This window comes from Prosopis cineraria, unplaced genomic scaffold, assembly GCF_029017545.1.
Source record: "Prosopis cineraria cultivar Desert tree isolate PC_DT_omini unplaced genomic scaffold, ASM2901754v1 PC13, whole genome shotgun sequence".
Lineage (NCBI taxonomy): Eukaryota > Viridiplantae > Streptophyta > Magnoliopsida > Fabales > Fabaceae > Prosopis > Prosopis cineraria.
Genome location: NW_026555344.1, coordinates 13,179,621 through 13,196,539, shown reverse-complemented (window position 1 = coordinate 13,196,539; position 16,919 = coordinate 13,179,621). Strand labels below are relative to the sequence as shown.

General features: G+C 28.4%; 1 long non-coding RNA gene across 1 annotated transcript; it reads left to right on the top strand.

Moving 5' to 3' along the window:
* Positions 1 to 265: 265 nt before the first annotated feature.
* Positions 266 to 2,709, top strand: LOC129290493 (uncharacterized). The gene is made up of 3 exons (XR_008588394.1): positions 266 to 453; positions 649 to 728; positions 2,460 to 2,709. It is a non-coding gene; the product is annotated as an uncharacterized LOC129290493 (long non-coding RNA).
* The last annotated feature ends 14,210 nt before the right edge of the window (positions 2,710 to 16,919 follow it).

Genomic DNA, 16,919 nt, shown 5'->3' with positions numbered 1-16,919 from the left:
AATTGTTAAAAATTTTTAGCAAGTAGAGAGTAATAGTTTGTTGAATCTTATACTAGTAATATTCTTGAAAGTCTATAATTTAAATTTTATTAAGTAAAAGTTTGGTTTTATTTTATTTTAAATCAGAGGAAAATTTATTGTTTCCTCTTTTGTAATTTTTTGTGCCCTTTTTTATAATTTTTTTCAATTATTTTTATATCCAGATTTTTCTTCTTTCCTCCGTGTGAAAATAGAGAATTCCTCTTCTCTTTCTTTCTTCCCCAACCGAAATCGTGCTCTCCTTCTCTCCTCATGTCGGTTCCTCTTCTTACCATTGAAGTCCTCCCTTCACCGTCGGTTTCTCCCCTCGCCGTCAACCTTCTCCTCTGCTCGCTGAAGCTGCCGCCGTTAGGAGTGGTGGACGCTGAATGATTTCTTTTCTCTTCCTCGGTTGCTGTCGTGGGAGTTCGGTAGGTGTGTTGATTTCTTGTTCTTCTTTTCTTTCATTGTTGTTGGTTGCTGAGTTGAAATCTTCGAACTCCTTGATTTTTGGGTCAGCCGTTGGGAGTGTTGAGCTGTATGGTGTTTTGGTTCTCATCATTTTTCAGAGTCAGCTCTATCTTGCTTCCTTCTTATACTGTGATTTTGCTGGCTGTGGGTGCAAGGTAGTGATGGAGACTCATGGTTTAGATAAGTTTCATATTGTATCTCTTCTTCCTCTAGTTTTTGGCGTGCTCACCCTTGAAAGGGTATGAGATCTGAACTTTTGCTTCGTTCTTTCTGCTATTTGGCCAAGAATTTAGGGAATGTTGATGAGATTCATAAAATATAAAATTAATTCTTTTCTTATTATTAGGTGCTGACTGGAAGTATGTATTGGGAGTTTTATTTATTCTAGGCTTGAAGATGGAAATTTGCTTGAAACAAATACCTTATATTTATTTATTTAGACATGAGGAAAATTTTAAATGAATGAGTTGCGGTGTGTGGTGCTGTTATAATGAATTTTCTTGATGGTGTTGGATTGTTGGTTTCAAGGCTAAATGGAACACTATTGTATAGATTGATACAATGTTATTATGGGAATTATTTGTGAATGCTTTCAAGATGTTTGTATAAATGATTATGATAAGAGTAATTTGTTGACCCCTTGATATAATTTAATTTGGAATTCATCAACGGAGAAGAAGGAAATTATACTCTAGAAGAAGAGTTTAAGTTGATGTTGAGAAAATTTTAAGAAATTGCATTTGAGCTTGAAAGTGAGATTATCTATTTTATTCAAGGTGCTAGTTCTAAATTTAACTTGGAATGTTCATGGAGTGTTTGTTAAAATGTTTAAGAAAGGAATTGGAGCTGGATTGAGGAAAGTATTAGAGTCTTATTAGGTGCTTATTGTAAATTTAGCCTTGATACACTCAAGGTGTTTGGAAGAAAAAAAATTGGTTAAAAGAAAATTGGCAAAAATGCAAGTTGTTAAATTTTCATATTATTAGTTTTAAAGGAATATGTGTAAATGGTGGCTCAAGTAATTAGATTGGAATCTTGGGGTGTATTTAAGGTAGATAATGTTGAATAATGATTATGGTGCTTCATTAAGAGCTGAAAAGGTATAAAAGGAATAGAGGGTCTTCTATTGCTCTAATTGGGTTATTGATGAGTTACTAAATTGATAATGAAATTGTTGGTTGAGTATATTTAATTGTGATGTTATTTGGGATCAATTTATATGCCACTAATTATTTGAGAAAATTACTTAGCAAGTGAAATTAAAGAATGTAGAGAGAATTTATTGGGATAAAAAGAATTTTATTAGTGTTGAAGGTTAGGTTGTTAAATATTTACTTAATTTAAGAAAAGAATAAAAATAATTTTAGGATTTTTGATTTACTTGTTAGGCAATTAATGGCACTATTGGAATTAAAGTGAGAAATTGAAGTGAACAAATTTAAGAATTCTTGGAGAATTTCTTAGGTGAGTAGGTAGCATCTCAAGTAAATTTCTCATAAAGTGTTTATAAAAATCCTTTAATTTAAGTTTTAATAATATTAGCTCTTTATAAGTTATATGAACATTCTTGTCCATTCTATTTTTGTTTAATAATGTGTTTTATATAGTAATTATGTTATTAATAAAGACATCTTGATTTTACTGATAATTGATGTTATTAATTAGTAATGACTAAAGTTAATACATGACAAATGGTGTTGCTTTTCAAAAACAACTTAATTGCTTTACTTTATGTTTGTTATGCAAATTTTTAATACAACAACTCATGCATGAAGTATATGAAAATGAGTATGTGAATGAAAGATGGCAACTGAATTGTATATTTTGAAAGTGAAAATTTTGAAATTTTTTTTCAACTCCATGCATGCTTGATTTAAATAGAGGGATTGAATTCAGAATGTTGAATGCTAACGGCAGTTTCATTAGCCCTTGGCACATCATAATACACCTAACTAGCAGGATGCTTGTAGGAGGTGATAGCCCCGTATGCATGCCAACGCACGTGAAATGGAGGGATGGATGTTCGTGAGCATCGGACCCATGCTTGTTTCGTGGGCTTAATGCCTGCACTTGTTTCGTGGCTTCTAACCGTGCTTGATTATTTTGTTGCTTTAAGCTGCACTTGCTGGTTATTTATCCTCATGAACTATGTGTTTACGCTTGTTATTTGTTCTAATAAAACCCTCCTAAAATTAAATTAAAAAATAATCATTTTTATATTAATTCTCTAAAATCATTCTACCTAATTTTACCATTACTTGAACTTTTTATATTCTATCAGCAGTACAAATTTTGAATACATTTATTGTTCTATTATCATTGTTTAATTTCACGATTATATTATTGAGGAAACTTGTTCTGTGTTGTTAGTTCAAGTATTTGTCTCAGTATTTCATTAACCTGTTGAATTTTTTTTTTAATTATAACTTTGTTTGGGACGCTACTCACTTGAAAAATTTTCTTTGATATTAGATATTGAAATTAACCCTGCACCTTCTGCTAATCGGAGGGACATAATTGTTTTTCTGAAACCTTGGAAGCATGTGTTAGTTACTTTTGATGTAAATATATTTTGTATTATGAAATGTTAAATTGGCACTCCCACGTATACCGTAGTTAGATCCTAGTCTTAACTTGCTAGTATGAATTTGTTGGATTAGCTGACAGGTTTTATTATTGTTGAAATTTCGGGAGATCCAAATTATAGGGGAGACTTTGTCAAAAATTTTACAAAATATTTAAACTTTACGAATTGAATTATTATTATATATAACTTAGATATCAATACTTTAGCATAACCTCTAGCTAATTAGGATTTATGGAATATGAGTTCACCTCATATTTCATGCTAGTCATACCCTTAGTATCGCGGTGTGACAACAAATTGTGTCATAAAAAATTTGGAATTAATATATTTTCCTTATTATTTAAGCTTCCCTTAGCTTGATTGAATACCACAGGCCATACATATGAGTTGGCTTAAAAAAAAAGGCATGAGAAGCTTGATGCTTGATTCATAATATATCTATATATATATATATATATTGCATGCATGTATCTGCTCCTTCCATTCCCTCAATTCAAAAATATAAAATATTTTTTTGAGATAAAATGTTAAAAAATATAAATCATGTTGGGTCTTTTAAAATATAATTAATGAATTTTTTTTCAAAAAATACTCTTATTAAGGGGTGTAATTAATAAGTTTCTCTAGTTAAAACATCCTATTAAATAAGAATAAATATGGAAAGAGTATATAATTTTAAAGATGACTAACTAATAACTAACTCTTTCAGAGTGCGATTTGATTTAAAAATATTTTACAATATTAAAGGGAGGGAGTATATAATAATTTATTTTTATTATTAGACTAAAAAACAATTTAAATAATCTTTATCTTTGACGTGTAAGGTGATACCCGGAGATGCTGTAACGACACAACATAGGGTCCTAGTCCTTGATGTGTGTATTATGAGTAAAATCCAAAAACGTCGACAAGTAGTAACACCAAGGATTAGGTGGTGGCAATTAAAAGGTAAGAAGCAAGATATTTTCAAGCGAAATCTTTTGGATAAAGGAATTTGGGATTCTCAGGGAAGTGCTAACATTATATGGGAGGATATGGCTAAAAAGATACTGGAGGTTGCAAAAGTAGTTTTGGGAGAATCGAAAGGTTCTGGTCCGAGAGATAAGGAGTCTTGGTGGTGGAATAATAGTGTACAGGACAAAATCAGGTATAAGAAGAACTGTTTTAAAGCCATACATTTGTGTAACAATGAGGAAATTGGGAGAGGTACCGTATGGCTAAGAAGGAAACTAAGAGAGCTGTGGGTGAAGCTCGTTCTAAAGCTTTTGAAGAATTTTATAAGAACCTTGAGACGAAGGAAGGAGAGCAAAATATTTATAAGATTGCCAAGAGTAGGGAAAGAAAATCAAGAGATCTAGAACAGGTAAGGTGTATTAAGGATGAAGAGGGAAGAATTTTAGTTACAGATGATGAAATTAAAAATAGATGGGAGACTTATTTTTCTAAACTTTTCGACGATGGAGAGGATTCATCTAGTAACTTGGAGGATTTAGTAACTGGTGAAGGAGAACAAAATTTGTCATTCTATCGAAAAATACGTGATAAGGAGGTAAAGGAAGCTCTTAAGAAAATGGCAAATGGTAGAGCCAACGGACCTGATTGTATATCTATCGAAGCGTGGAAATGTTTAGGTGAAGAAGGGGTGAGATGGTTAACTAAGTTATTTAATGTGATTTTACGGTCCAAGAAAATGCCTGATGAGTGAAGGAGAAGTACATTAATTCCTATTTATAAAAATAAAGGAGATATTCAGAATTGTACTAACTATAGAGGGATTAAACTCATGAGTCACACAATGAAATTGTGGGAGAAAGTAATTGAGCACAGGTTGAGATTGGAGACAAGTATTTCTGAGAATCAATTTGGTTTTATGCCAGGTAGATCAACTACAGAGGCGATTTATCTACTAAGAGGATTAATGGAAAAGTATCGTTGTAAAGATAAAGATCTACACATGGTTTTTATTGATTTGGAAAAAGCTTATGACCGTATACCAAGAGAAGTGCTTTGGAAAGCGTTGGAAAAAAAGGGAGTACGGATTGCTTATATTAAAGCCATACAAGATATGTATGAGGGGGTAAAAACTAGTATAAGAACGCCTAGTGGTCAAACAAAGGATTTTCCTATAAAGATTGGACTACATCAGGGATCATCTCTGAGTCCTTATTTGTTTAACTTGATTTTAAATGTTTTGACGGAACATATTCAAGAGGAAATCCCGAAATGTATGCTCTTCGCGGATGATATAGTTCTTATAGCAGAGACAAGAGAAGAGGTTAATTGCAAACTTGAGTTATGGAGGAGGACATTGGAGTCGAAAGGTTTTCGTCTGAGTAGAAGTAAGACGGAATATTTATATTGTAAATTTGGTAAAGGACTATTCGAAAATAATTTGGAAGTGAAATTGGGAGATCAAATTATACCTCAAGTGGAAAAGTTTAGATATTTGGGAGCCATTATTCAAAATGATGGCGAAATCAGTGGAGATATTTCACATAGAATTCAAGTTGGTTAATTGGAGAAAAGCTAAAGGAGTTATTTGTGACCGTAAGGTGCCTAATAAACTTAAAGGAAAGTTTTATCGTACTGCTATCAGACCGGCAATGTTATATAGTAGTGAATGTTGGGCTCTAACGGGACAGCAAGAGCATAAAGTTGGAGTAGCAGAGATGAGAATGTTACGATGGATGTGCGGACATACACGTAAAGATAAAATTCGAAATGAGCACATACGCGAAAAAGTGAGGGTGGCATCTATTGAAGAAAAAATGGTAGAAAATCGGTTGAGATGGTTTGGGCATGTACAAAGAAGACCAAGGGAGGCACCAGTGAGAAGAGTGAAACATATAACTTTGAGTCCGATTAAGAGAGATAGAGGAAGGCCTAAGAGAACACTCTTGGAAGTTGTTGAACGTGATCTCTTAATTAATAATATTTCTAAAAGCTTAATAAATGATAGAGCACAATGGCGTCTTGCAATCCATGTAGCCGACCCCACCTAGTGGGATAAAGGCTTGTTGTTGTTGTTGTTTTTATCTTTGACGTAGGTGAGGTGTTTCTAATAACTAACTGACTAAACAAATCTCTCTGTTCACATTGATCATTCTCCATTATCAAGGAAGATTTCATCTCATTAATATTGTTTAGAATTATAAACAGAAAAATATATGTCCAGGATCATATACTCTAATTTAATCAGGTTTGTTTTTAGTCATAGTAACCTTGTTCCATGATTTGTCATCGCTTTTTGTTTGAAACGTTAGTTCCTTCATATATTTTGAAAAACATTCAAACGATCATGAATTAGTCTAAACAATGTTAATTTTGGTTAGATCACTAGATCTAAACAATGTTGATTCTGCCATAAAAAAAGGCATTCACTTTCCACATCAAACTCTGATGGCAATACGCAGAAAGCTCACGGGAGTGATATCCTAGTTACGGACTGGCAAAAAGGGATGGAGACAAAGAAAATTAGTGGGTAAAGCTGTGAGGAATATCATTAGAAGGCAATATTTGGGTCAAGTTTAACAAGTCAATCCAAATAAACTCAAAAAATTTTAGGATTGAATTTGTGAGTTTAGAAGACACAAAAAAAATCCAGGTCAAGCCCAAACTTGAATGGACTTTGCCCGAATATCTAAATTTCATTTTAATTCATGTATTTAGGCCAGCCAAAATAAACCCCGAAATCTCGAAGGATTAGAGTTAGGATTGACTATATGAGTTTTTTTTTTTTTCATATGTTAGGGTATTTTAAACTTGATTTAAATAAGCCTGACTCACTCAAATTGTCAGCTCTAAATATCATTATGAAAATGCTTTCTCAACTTGGTGAAGGAGATGAACTACAAGAACCCAAACAGTGTAGGCAGCAAAGAGAACAAATGAACCTTTAACAAGGTTGGGAGGAGGGACCGATCAGGTCAATGCAAACTAGAGGGGGGGAGAAGATGAATGACGGTCGAGGAATAAGGTGTACTGAGGAAGATAATGCTGCGAGAAATTATTACTTTCGTCCTCTAAAAATTACTATGAAAATAGCCATGTTTCTTTTTAGTTTCTCTCTCATCTATTGCAGGGTTTATTTCAGGAAGTTCCTGAGACTAGATTCTTCAAATAATCATATGTCTGAATTTTTTTTTTAGATTCTGATTTTTTTTAAAATGCACTTTAAACTTTGTATAAAGTGATTTTTAAAAAAATGCTTTTTAAATTTAAAAAAAAAGTCAAAACAAACGGGCCCCTAACCCTATGGCTTTATGCTTTTTCTGATGTCTTTCACTTGTGCACAACGATCATTTTAAGGAAGCGGACTCATTTTCCTTTTTTTAGTTAGACAAAATCTATAATCAAACAATTTTTTCAGGTCAGCATTTTTCTTCTTTGTCATCTAATTATGTGTTTGACAGTGTTAATTAAATCCCCTCAATAAAATTAACACCATTTGGGTCATCTCACGATGATTCTGAGTATTTTTCAAAACACAAAGACTAACAATTTAGATGAAACAAATAAAAGGGATGAAAAACTATACATAAAAATAAATTGTAAGGACTAAAAACAAAATACAGTTAAAATATAAGGACCAGAAATGATATTTAATTTGTTCCCATTATAAAAACACACTTTCCCGCAAAGGTTTTGTTTGAAGGTTTATAATTAAAGAATGAATAGAACCCCACAGAAGAAATGAAAATTATAATTCTGAATAATGAAGAAATAATTATGCAGGTAAAATTCACACTAATTAATCATCAATGCTCTCAAATTAAAGTCAAGGGAGCAATGAATCCATAAGGGACTTAGTCAAACACCCATACTTAAAAAAAGAAAAATGAAAACGTAAGTGCTTGCCTGAATTATTATCTTCTGCAAAGACAACCAGTGTAGAGTGGCTAAAGAGGATGAAGGAAACAAACACATAGAAAACTCTGATCCACGTTGGTGTTCTCTTCATCATGTTTACAGGCAATGGTTAGCTCTGCTTTGAGAAGAAGCAGCAAATTAACGAATATTTTATAACCCAAAAAAATAAAGTACCGTTCACATGTAATGTAATAAAAGTTCATCAACATAATTTTGACTGGCCTTGGTCAAGTGTAATGGGACCAGGTCTTTTAGAGACTTGAACTACTGCTTTGTGGCCAAGAAGAAAAGATTTAACTGACGGGGCTTTTGGATTTGGTACTATCAAAGGGAGCAAGTTCGTTATTAGGGGCCAAATTTTAAAAATAATACTCTTTCCATTAAAAAAAAAATATAAAGCATTTTTCAAGGGTTATATGTTTAAAAATGTGTTTTTCTTTTCAAAAAATGCTCTTAATAAATGAATCATTTTATATTTATTTTAAGTAAAATATCCTATTAAATAAAAGTAAGTATAAAAAGATTGTATTAGTTCGAAGATATATAATTAATTTATTAGAAATTCAATTTAAAATATCTTACATTTTTTAACGATAAGAATATAATTTTTTAATGAACTTACAATAGATATTATTTTATTTAGCATGTTAATATCAAGTAATATTCTGTTAACCTAATGTTAAATTACGTGTGAAAAATGTAAAGGAAACTACTAGAAAAAAAAAATTAGTATGATGGCATGGGAGATTAAAACTTATCATATTTGTTCCCCTAGAAGGGGGAAAAAAACTTCTCATACATGATACATACGGTATATATAATATATTAAAAGGACCCACCAAGAGTTGGCAGCCAGGCCCCCTTCACCATACACTTGGGTCCACTCTTAAATTCTTATTAGGAAAAATATTTATATTTATTGCCGTTTCAAACATAATTGTTTATAATAAGAGGTACTAAAAGAATAAATGGGGGGGGGGGAATGACTTAAATTACGAGTGATTTTAATTATATTAGAAAAATTACTACCACCGTCAAATTGAATCTTGATCATGTAAATCCATATTAGAGGATTTGTATCGTGGTTACTTCACTAGATATTTATTCCCTCTGGTTGTATTCACAGGACATTCTTAAAAAATTTTCATCATTCTTAATATAAGCCATTTTACAAAATGTTTGATGAAGCATGTATGGATAATTTTTTGAATATACTGTTCATAATTATATATAGCCTGCAATTAGCCTTCTTGGAATGTAATATTTTTTAAAAAAATCAAGAAAATAAACTAATTTGTTTAAAATCAATGTGATATTATTAAAAAATCTCATAAATTAAATCAAATTGGATTGGAGGGAGTAATACAAATTATCACTAATTATGTTAAATCAATTTTTCAAATTGAATTGATCAACTCAAGCTACTGTGTTCGTGACAACTGACAAGATAGTCACTTTATGAGTTCCGACGTTGCTTCCTCTTTTATAACTTTCTGCCGTGTTGATGTGGCTGAACACTTTTTCCTTCTACTGGTGAAAGATGCTAAAGTTTCTTGAAAGATGATGAAAATTTTAACCTCTTAAATTTATTTTAATTATTAATTTAATTTATTTAAATTTATTTTTTTTAATTTAATTCTTTATATTTTCTTAAATTATTACATTAGTTTTTTCAATTTTAAAATACAATTGACTTTCAAATAAATTTAATATGTAAAGTATGTTGATGATTTGACATGCATATGTTACTAAATGAAAATAGATTATACCTTAAATTTAATCTCTTATAATGCATTTATTTTCTTATTTTTAAAATTTTGCATCTTTTACTTAGATAATTAAACTTTTAATTAATCTACATAGTTTCTATCAATAGATTTTAATAGTATTACTTTCTCTTTAAACAATAAAAATCAAGTTGATAATCAAAACAAACTTAAAGAACTAATCACTAAAAAAAAATTGAGATCAAATGTATAGTTAAGAAGGACTAAAAAAATTCTATTATCTTTTCCCTAAAATCAAGCAGAAATGGGAAGAAGGACAATGAAATTAAATTATTTGGGAAAAAGGACTAAGGTCCTTCAAGTGAATTAAGGTTGAGTTTACTTTGAATGATCTTGATCCTTTTCCCAAATAATTTGACTTCATAGTGGTTGTCTACTTGTCTTCCAAATTTCCCCTAAAATCGTCAAGCACGCATAGAAATTAATGTTGAAAATCTATCCATGCCGCGCCAAAATAGGTCAATTAAAAAGCAAAAGAGAGAGAGAGATTAATGTTTAATTTCTTTTGATGAATAATAAAGAAAAAATACCAATCAAGGACTATTAGAACAAATTTATATCAGTCAAAAATTATTTATTATCAAAACTCAATAAATACCTGTTGATTTAGGTTAATCTTTTATCAACAAATATCTATTTAGGTTTAATAATAATCATTTTAAATTAACAACAGTCCATTCGGGCTTTTTTTATTTGGCTTTAACAACACCTAGTCCTTAATTAATATAAAATTTCTTAAATGGTCGTTCATTGCTATTTTTCAATAATAAATGTTCTTGTAATTAAGGTTTGATTTATTTTCTTTAATTTAATAATAGAATTAATTTATGAGAGACAATTTGAAAAAAGAAATATATATATATATATAATTGAAATTTGTAGTTTTGCTTCCAAAAGACAATGAAACATACTTCTATCGTTTAAAAATGTAAATATTTTTTAAAGAGTTGGATATTCAAAAATGTAAGGCATTTTTAGTCTTTTGAAATGTAATCATTGCTTTTTTTTTCAAAAGTACCTCTATTGATGAGTGATTTTATATTTATTGTAGGAATTTAATAGAAGTAAATATAGAAAGATAGAGTTATTAAAAAAATAGGTAGCTACTTTATTGGAGATTGATATTTGATTAAAAATAACTTATATTTTTTAACAGAGGGAGTATGAGAATTTTTTTTATACTCCATCTGATCCAAGACATAAACACCTTTTAAATAATAATTTGCATACTAATAAATTTTTTCATAAAATATATATTATTTTTTATTTTTCTTCTTAATCCCAATTATCAATAATGAGGAAAAAAATATCATACATTGTTATAACAATCCAGGTTAATAATATAATGAGTAAAATATTTTTTTGCAACTATAATAAATTGTTTATATTTTGAATAAAGATTAACTAAAAAACTTATATATTAGACCGAGAAGTAATAAAGAACGGAAGGAGTTTGTTGCCATCGTGTGCTCAACTATGCCTCATTGGTTCCTTCGTTTACTTGGACCAAGCCAGCCCATATGGTTGTTACCAAAAAGCTAACAACCAAGGCAAGTCCACTAGCTTTCTCCCCAAAGAACCATCGTCAATGCCGAAGAGAAAACGAACAGGCAATAGGAGAATTTGAGAATGCATGAGTTAAGACTTGAAAATCCCCGCACGAAACCATTCCCATAGGCTTTTTGGTTCCTTCATTTACTTAGACAAAATCAATGCCAGTCATGCTACATTACATATTCATTGTGAAATATGCTCAAGTCAAGAGTTAATACATGACCTCCACCTCCCAATTTTGAAGTCTTCCTTTTTTGTCAGTTAAACTAAAATATACCTATAGTTATTATATGCAAAATTAATTATATATTATTTAACTATACACACATATATTAAATAACATATTTTTAGAAATACATACATACCATACATATTTTATTTTATTTTCATATATTAATATGATAAAATAATTTATATGAGGTGTGTGTATTATATTTTTTAATAAAATATTATTTTTGTTGTAGCAAATATTATTTTGTTAGGAAAATGAACTTAAACTGAAATAATTTGTAATATTAAATAATTTTCTTATAAACATTTAACCAATTTTAAATTTTATTTTTATTTTTTAATGAAAATAATTAAATATATAATTTATTTATAAGTATGTATTATATTAGTTGACGTTAAATATATATCTTTTACTTTTTTTCATATTTTCTCAAAAATTAATCAATAAATTATTAAACATTTATCTTTTTCCAAGCTAAATGATTCCCTTCTTTTATTAAAAATAAAATTTTATCTATAATTTTTCAATTATCTTAAAAATATTTTAATAAAAATTTATTTTAATCATATAAATTTTGTTAATAGTCATTTTGAACAATTATTCTTTATTATCTTTAAGATAGGAAATGGGTGGACATGTGATAAACTAAAAAATATGTTAAATAAAAAAATTCAAATTAAAAATTTGAGTGGATATTTCATAATCAAAATAAAAATAATTTTGTTTTGACTCGATCTAAATTAGTTTGGACTTTCATTAAAATCTCTTTAATAGAGTTAATCTTAAAATAATAGGAAATACTTCGAATAACTTTATAATTTAAAATAAATAAACTTTAATAAGTTTATACATAATTTCATCCATAATTCAAATATTAACATAAATTAAACAATTAGTTTACAATTCTCATTTAATAATAATCCCAACAAATTTAACATTAACAAAATAAACAATTTGACTAATTTGAAGAACAAGAACTGGATAAGGAAACACTACCACAAAATACGTCATATTTGACGCTTAATTTTGTTAACACTTAATGGTTTTTAATAGTCAAGTAACAATGTGAAGTATATTACAACCAACTTTACTTAATAATTAAAAACTGTCAAGTATTCTTCACCTATTTTATTTTTTTTATTTTAAATAATCATCATATATGGAGTGCCTTATTTAAATAATCTTATGGTGGTGAAAAATAAAGCTCAATAGACAGAGTAGACACCATATATATAGACTTCAATCCCATTTGCTTCTTACAACATCTATACAACTTTAATATTCCAATGCTATTTATATATGTATATATGTATGCAAGTGTGTATAACTTGGCTTGAACATGCATACTAGCTTGATAAGATTATTATTCAAAAATAATCCATAAGAAATTTTTTTAAATGTAATTATTAAAATAAGATCATTATTTTCAAAAGTAAGCATTATTGATCTTATATATAACATATTTCTCATTCTTAATTGTGTAAATTAATTTTTATAAAAATATTCTTATAAAAGTTTTATATATAATTTATTTCTCAACTTTAAGATCTTTATATACTTCTTAATTAAGTATGTAAATTAATTTTTATTAAAATATTTTTAAAATTTTTTGTGAAAATACTTTTAACAGTGACAACTTGTCGCAATTAAAATTAATATTACATAAATTATTTTTAATTTTTTAATTATTTTTTATGAAAATTTTTTGCAACTACAGTTTATCGTCACTAAAAGTAATTACATAAATTACTTTTAATTTCTTAATTAATTTTTATGAAAATACTTTTGACTGTGACAATTTATCATAGCTAAAATTAATTGTATAAATTATTTTTAATTTTTAATTATTTTTTATAAAATATTTTTAGCGGTGACAAACTGTTGCCACTAAAGGTAATTATATAAATATTTTTAATTTTTTAATAATTTTTTATAAAAATACTTTTGGAGGCAAAAAATTGTCACCACTAAAAATAATTACATAAATTATTTTTATTTTTATAAAAATACTTCATCACTTCTAAAAGTAATTGTATAAATTATTTTAATTTTTTAATTATTTTTTATGAAAATATTTTTGGCCAATGATTTTTAATGGCAACAATTAAAAGCCACAGCTAAAAATTTACTTTTGATGACAATATTTAGCGGTAATACAATGTCATCAACAAAGGTAAACTTTTAACGGTCAGTTCTAATTGTCCCTCCACTCCCATATGAAACATAGAGAACAGATCTGGGTGGTTAACTGTTCAACCATTTTAAACATTCTAATCCATTTTGCTCACTACGTGATGACCCACTTTGTAAAATGGGTCCAACTTGATAAATCCGGGGCTTGTCCTTGAACTCTTCCTGTAAGGCTTTAATTGTCTCATTTTCCAATTCTCGGAAATTGTTAACAAGAACTCCATCAGCATTACTGATATTTCTGCAACGTTCAAGAAATTGCTTGTACACTATGTGGCTTCGATCTTGAAAAGATTCCATGAGATCTCTTCCTTGTATTGGCACGCAACCTAGAATCTCTATAGGATTCTCTAGGTCTCTAAATTTTTTTTTTTTTTGGGAGCAATGGCTGATCTAACGCTACTTCCACTGCCACTCAACTCTTGCCTATTCTCTCAATTCATCATCAACAGCTAAATAGATGACCCTGCCAAAACTCACAGTAGAGGGAATATTAAACATAAAGAAGTCTCACATCTAAATATTAAAACATAAATTATAAATATATAAGTTTAAAAAATATCTAACTGAATGGTTAAAACTACTGTGATGGAGTATACTATCCTTAAACATATTTAATATAAGAATTCTAATACATTGTATCATTTTGAAGGTTCCGAGATGATATTACTATAAAAAAAAATTAGGATACCAATCGCCTCTGGAGGAAAAGTTTCAAGACAATTTTTTATTTTATCCTACTATAAAATAACATCAAAATAAATATTTATTGCACAACAAATTATAAAAATGGGTACTTTTCATTCAAGTTAATTAATTCTTTTATATTCATATTCATAAATTAGGGGCAAAGCTAGACAACAGAACAAGTCACTTGGAAAACTCAACAATCGAATAATTTGCTCTCTTCTTGCCTAGTTAATATTGGATAATTCTTTTATATTAATTATTGATTGCTTTCTAGAAAGTTTAATATCATTCTAATTCTATTTATAAGTCACTTTTAATATGTTTTACCCACTACTAAAAAAATGCAAATTAGTGAGTCTATTCCTCTCCAAAATACCAAATTAGCGAAGAAATTTGTAAAATATGTTTAATTTCATAATTTGACTTAAAATTAGTGAGAAAAATAGTGAGACACTATCAATCCCTCTGTAAAATAAGATAATTAGTGAGTAAAATAGTGAGAGACTGCCAATCCCTATGTAAAATAAATAATTAGCGAGGATTCTATCCCTAGCTAATTATTGCAAAAAAAAAAAACTTTGACTTTTGAAAATGACTTTTAATTATATATTTAATTATTTTTATTTGAAAATAAAAATTTAATTTAAAATTAACTAAAATATTCATAATAAAATTATTTAATATTTAATATTTTCTTTATTTTAAGTTATTTTTCAGTAATAAAATAATATTTTATTAAAAAATATAATATAAAGAATAATTTAAATAAAATATAAATATTTTTAACATATTACCAATTGAAAATAAAATTTAATATATATATGTATTTTTATAATATATTATTTGATATATTTGTGTAGTTAAATAATATATATCTTTAATTCTTATATAATAACTTTAGGTTACTTTCAGTTCAACTAGTAAAGAAGGAAAGCATAAAGCTTGGAAGGTCGAAAGCCAGAGGTTCAAGTCTTAGCCTTGGCATAAACATAATAATGCTCCCCTCTGTTTAAAAATGTAAGGTATTTTTTAACCGAATCTCACCCTCAATAAAATATAAAATAGTTACCTATTGTCAAACTAACCCTATACTTTTATATTTACCCTTATTAAATACTCTACGATAAATATAAAGTCATTATCAATAGGGGTATTTTAAAAAAAGGCAATAATTATACCTTGAAATATTAAGAATACCTTACATTTTTTTAATATTCAACTCCTCAAAAAATATTTTACATTTTAAATGGAGGGAGTATGTGACATGGCATGGAAGGAGTGACATGACATGAGGTGAACGTGACATCACTATTTTTAAATATAATTATTCAAAAGGAAAAGATGGAAATAACTTTACTCATGACTCAAAACATTATTGCATCCAGTTACCACACTATACTGCTTCCAACAGTCACAGAGTCACTGCAATTTGCTTTCCACCTTTTTGGCCGGAACAGAACAGATTTGGCGGGTAAGAAAATCAAAAGATAAATTAGAAAACTAAATAATAAAGGGTATTTACCTTATGATTCGCAATGCTTTAACACGTTTTCTTCTTCCCTTGTATTCTAGCTTAAAGTGCTGCTATATGTCACTAACATATAACACATACATACATAGCATAGCATAATTTATTGAACCAAACTTGTAATAATGCCAATCCATTTAGGGAAAAAAAAAAAGAAAATAGTTATTAGGCACTACATTTCAAATAACATAAGATAAAAATAAGGATAACAAGTAGAAACAAATAAAAAAAATACAAATTAAAATGACACGAAAATAATAAAAGTCTATGTTAATTAGACAGTATTATTTGTTGAGGGTAGTTAGGTTGTTAGACCACATATCTAACGTTGTTGCCTAGCATTTCCTGAATCCCATAAATATTAGGATTACTCTCTCAATTGTAACTAGACTAATGACATAATAATACACAAGTACTATTCAGATCAACCTCTGATTATATCCTTTGATTTCCCTTTGGTTTCTCTACTTCTGAATCCTTTCTCTTCTTCTCAACCTATTATACTTCTATTTCTCACTTGACCCAATATCATTAATTATTAGTAATATTGTCCTCAGCTACGTCTCTTAATGAGTAAGTGGTGAATGACACAATAATTAAACGTGAAAAATATAATTTTTGACCAACACGTGAATAATATCTTAATTAGCAGCTACTATAATAACCTTAATTAATATATGAAATACACTTTTGACTAATAAATATCATCATATATCAGTATATAATATTAAAATTAGTTTGGCAGAACAACATTAAAGAAAATCAGTAAATTAATTGAAACCAGTATTACTTTAAAGAAGAAACATACAAAATTAGCGAGAATAATTTCAACTTACCAAAAAAAAATCCAGGGTGCAATTACATAAATGTAAAAATGAGCAGTGATATTTCAAGATCATCTAAGCACCTTCTGAGCACTGCTATGAAAAAAATGTGAACAATGTTTATACAGCACATTCATTGTTATAGTGTAATCAAGCAGCATCCAATCCA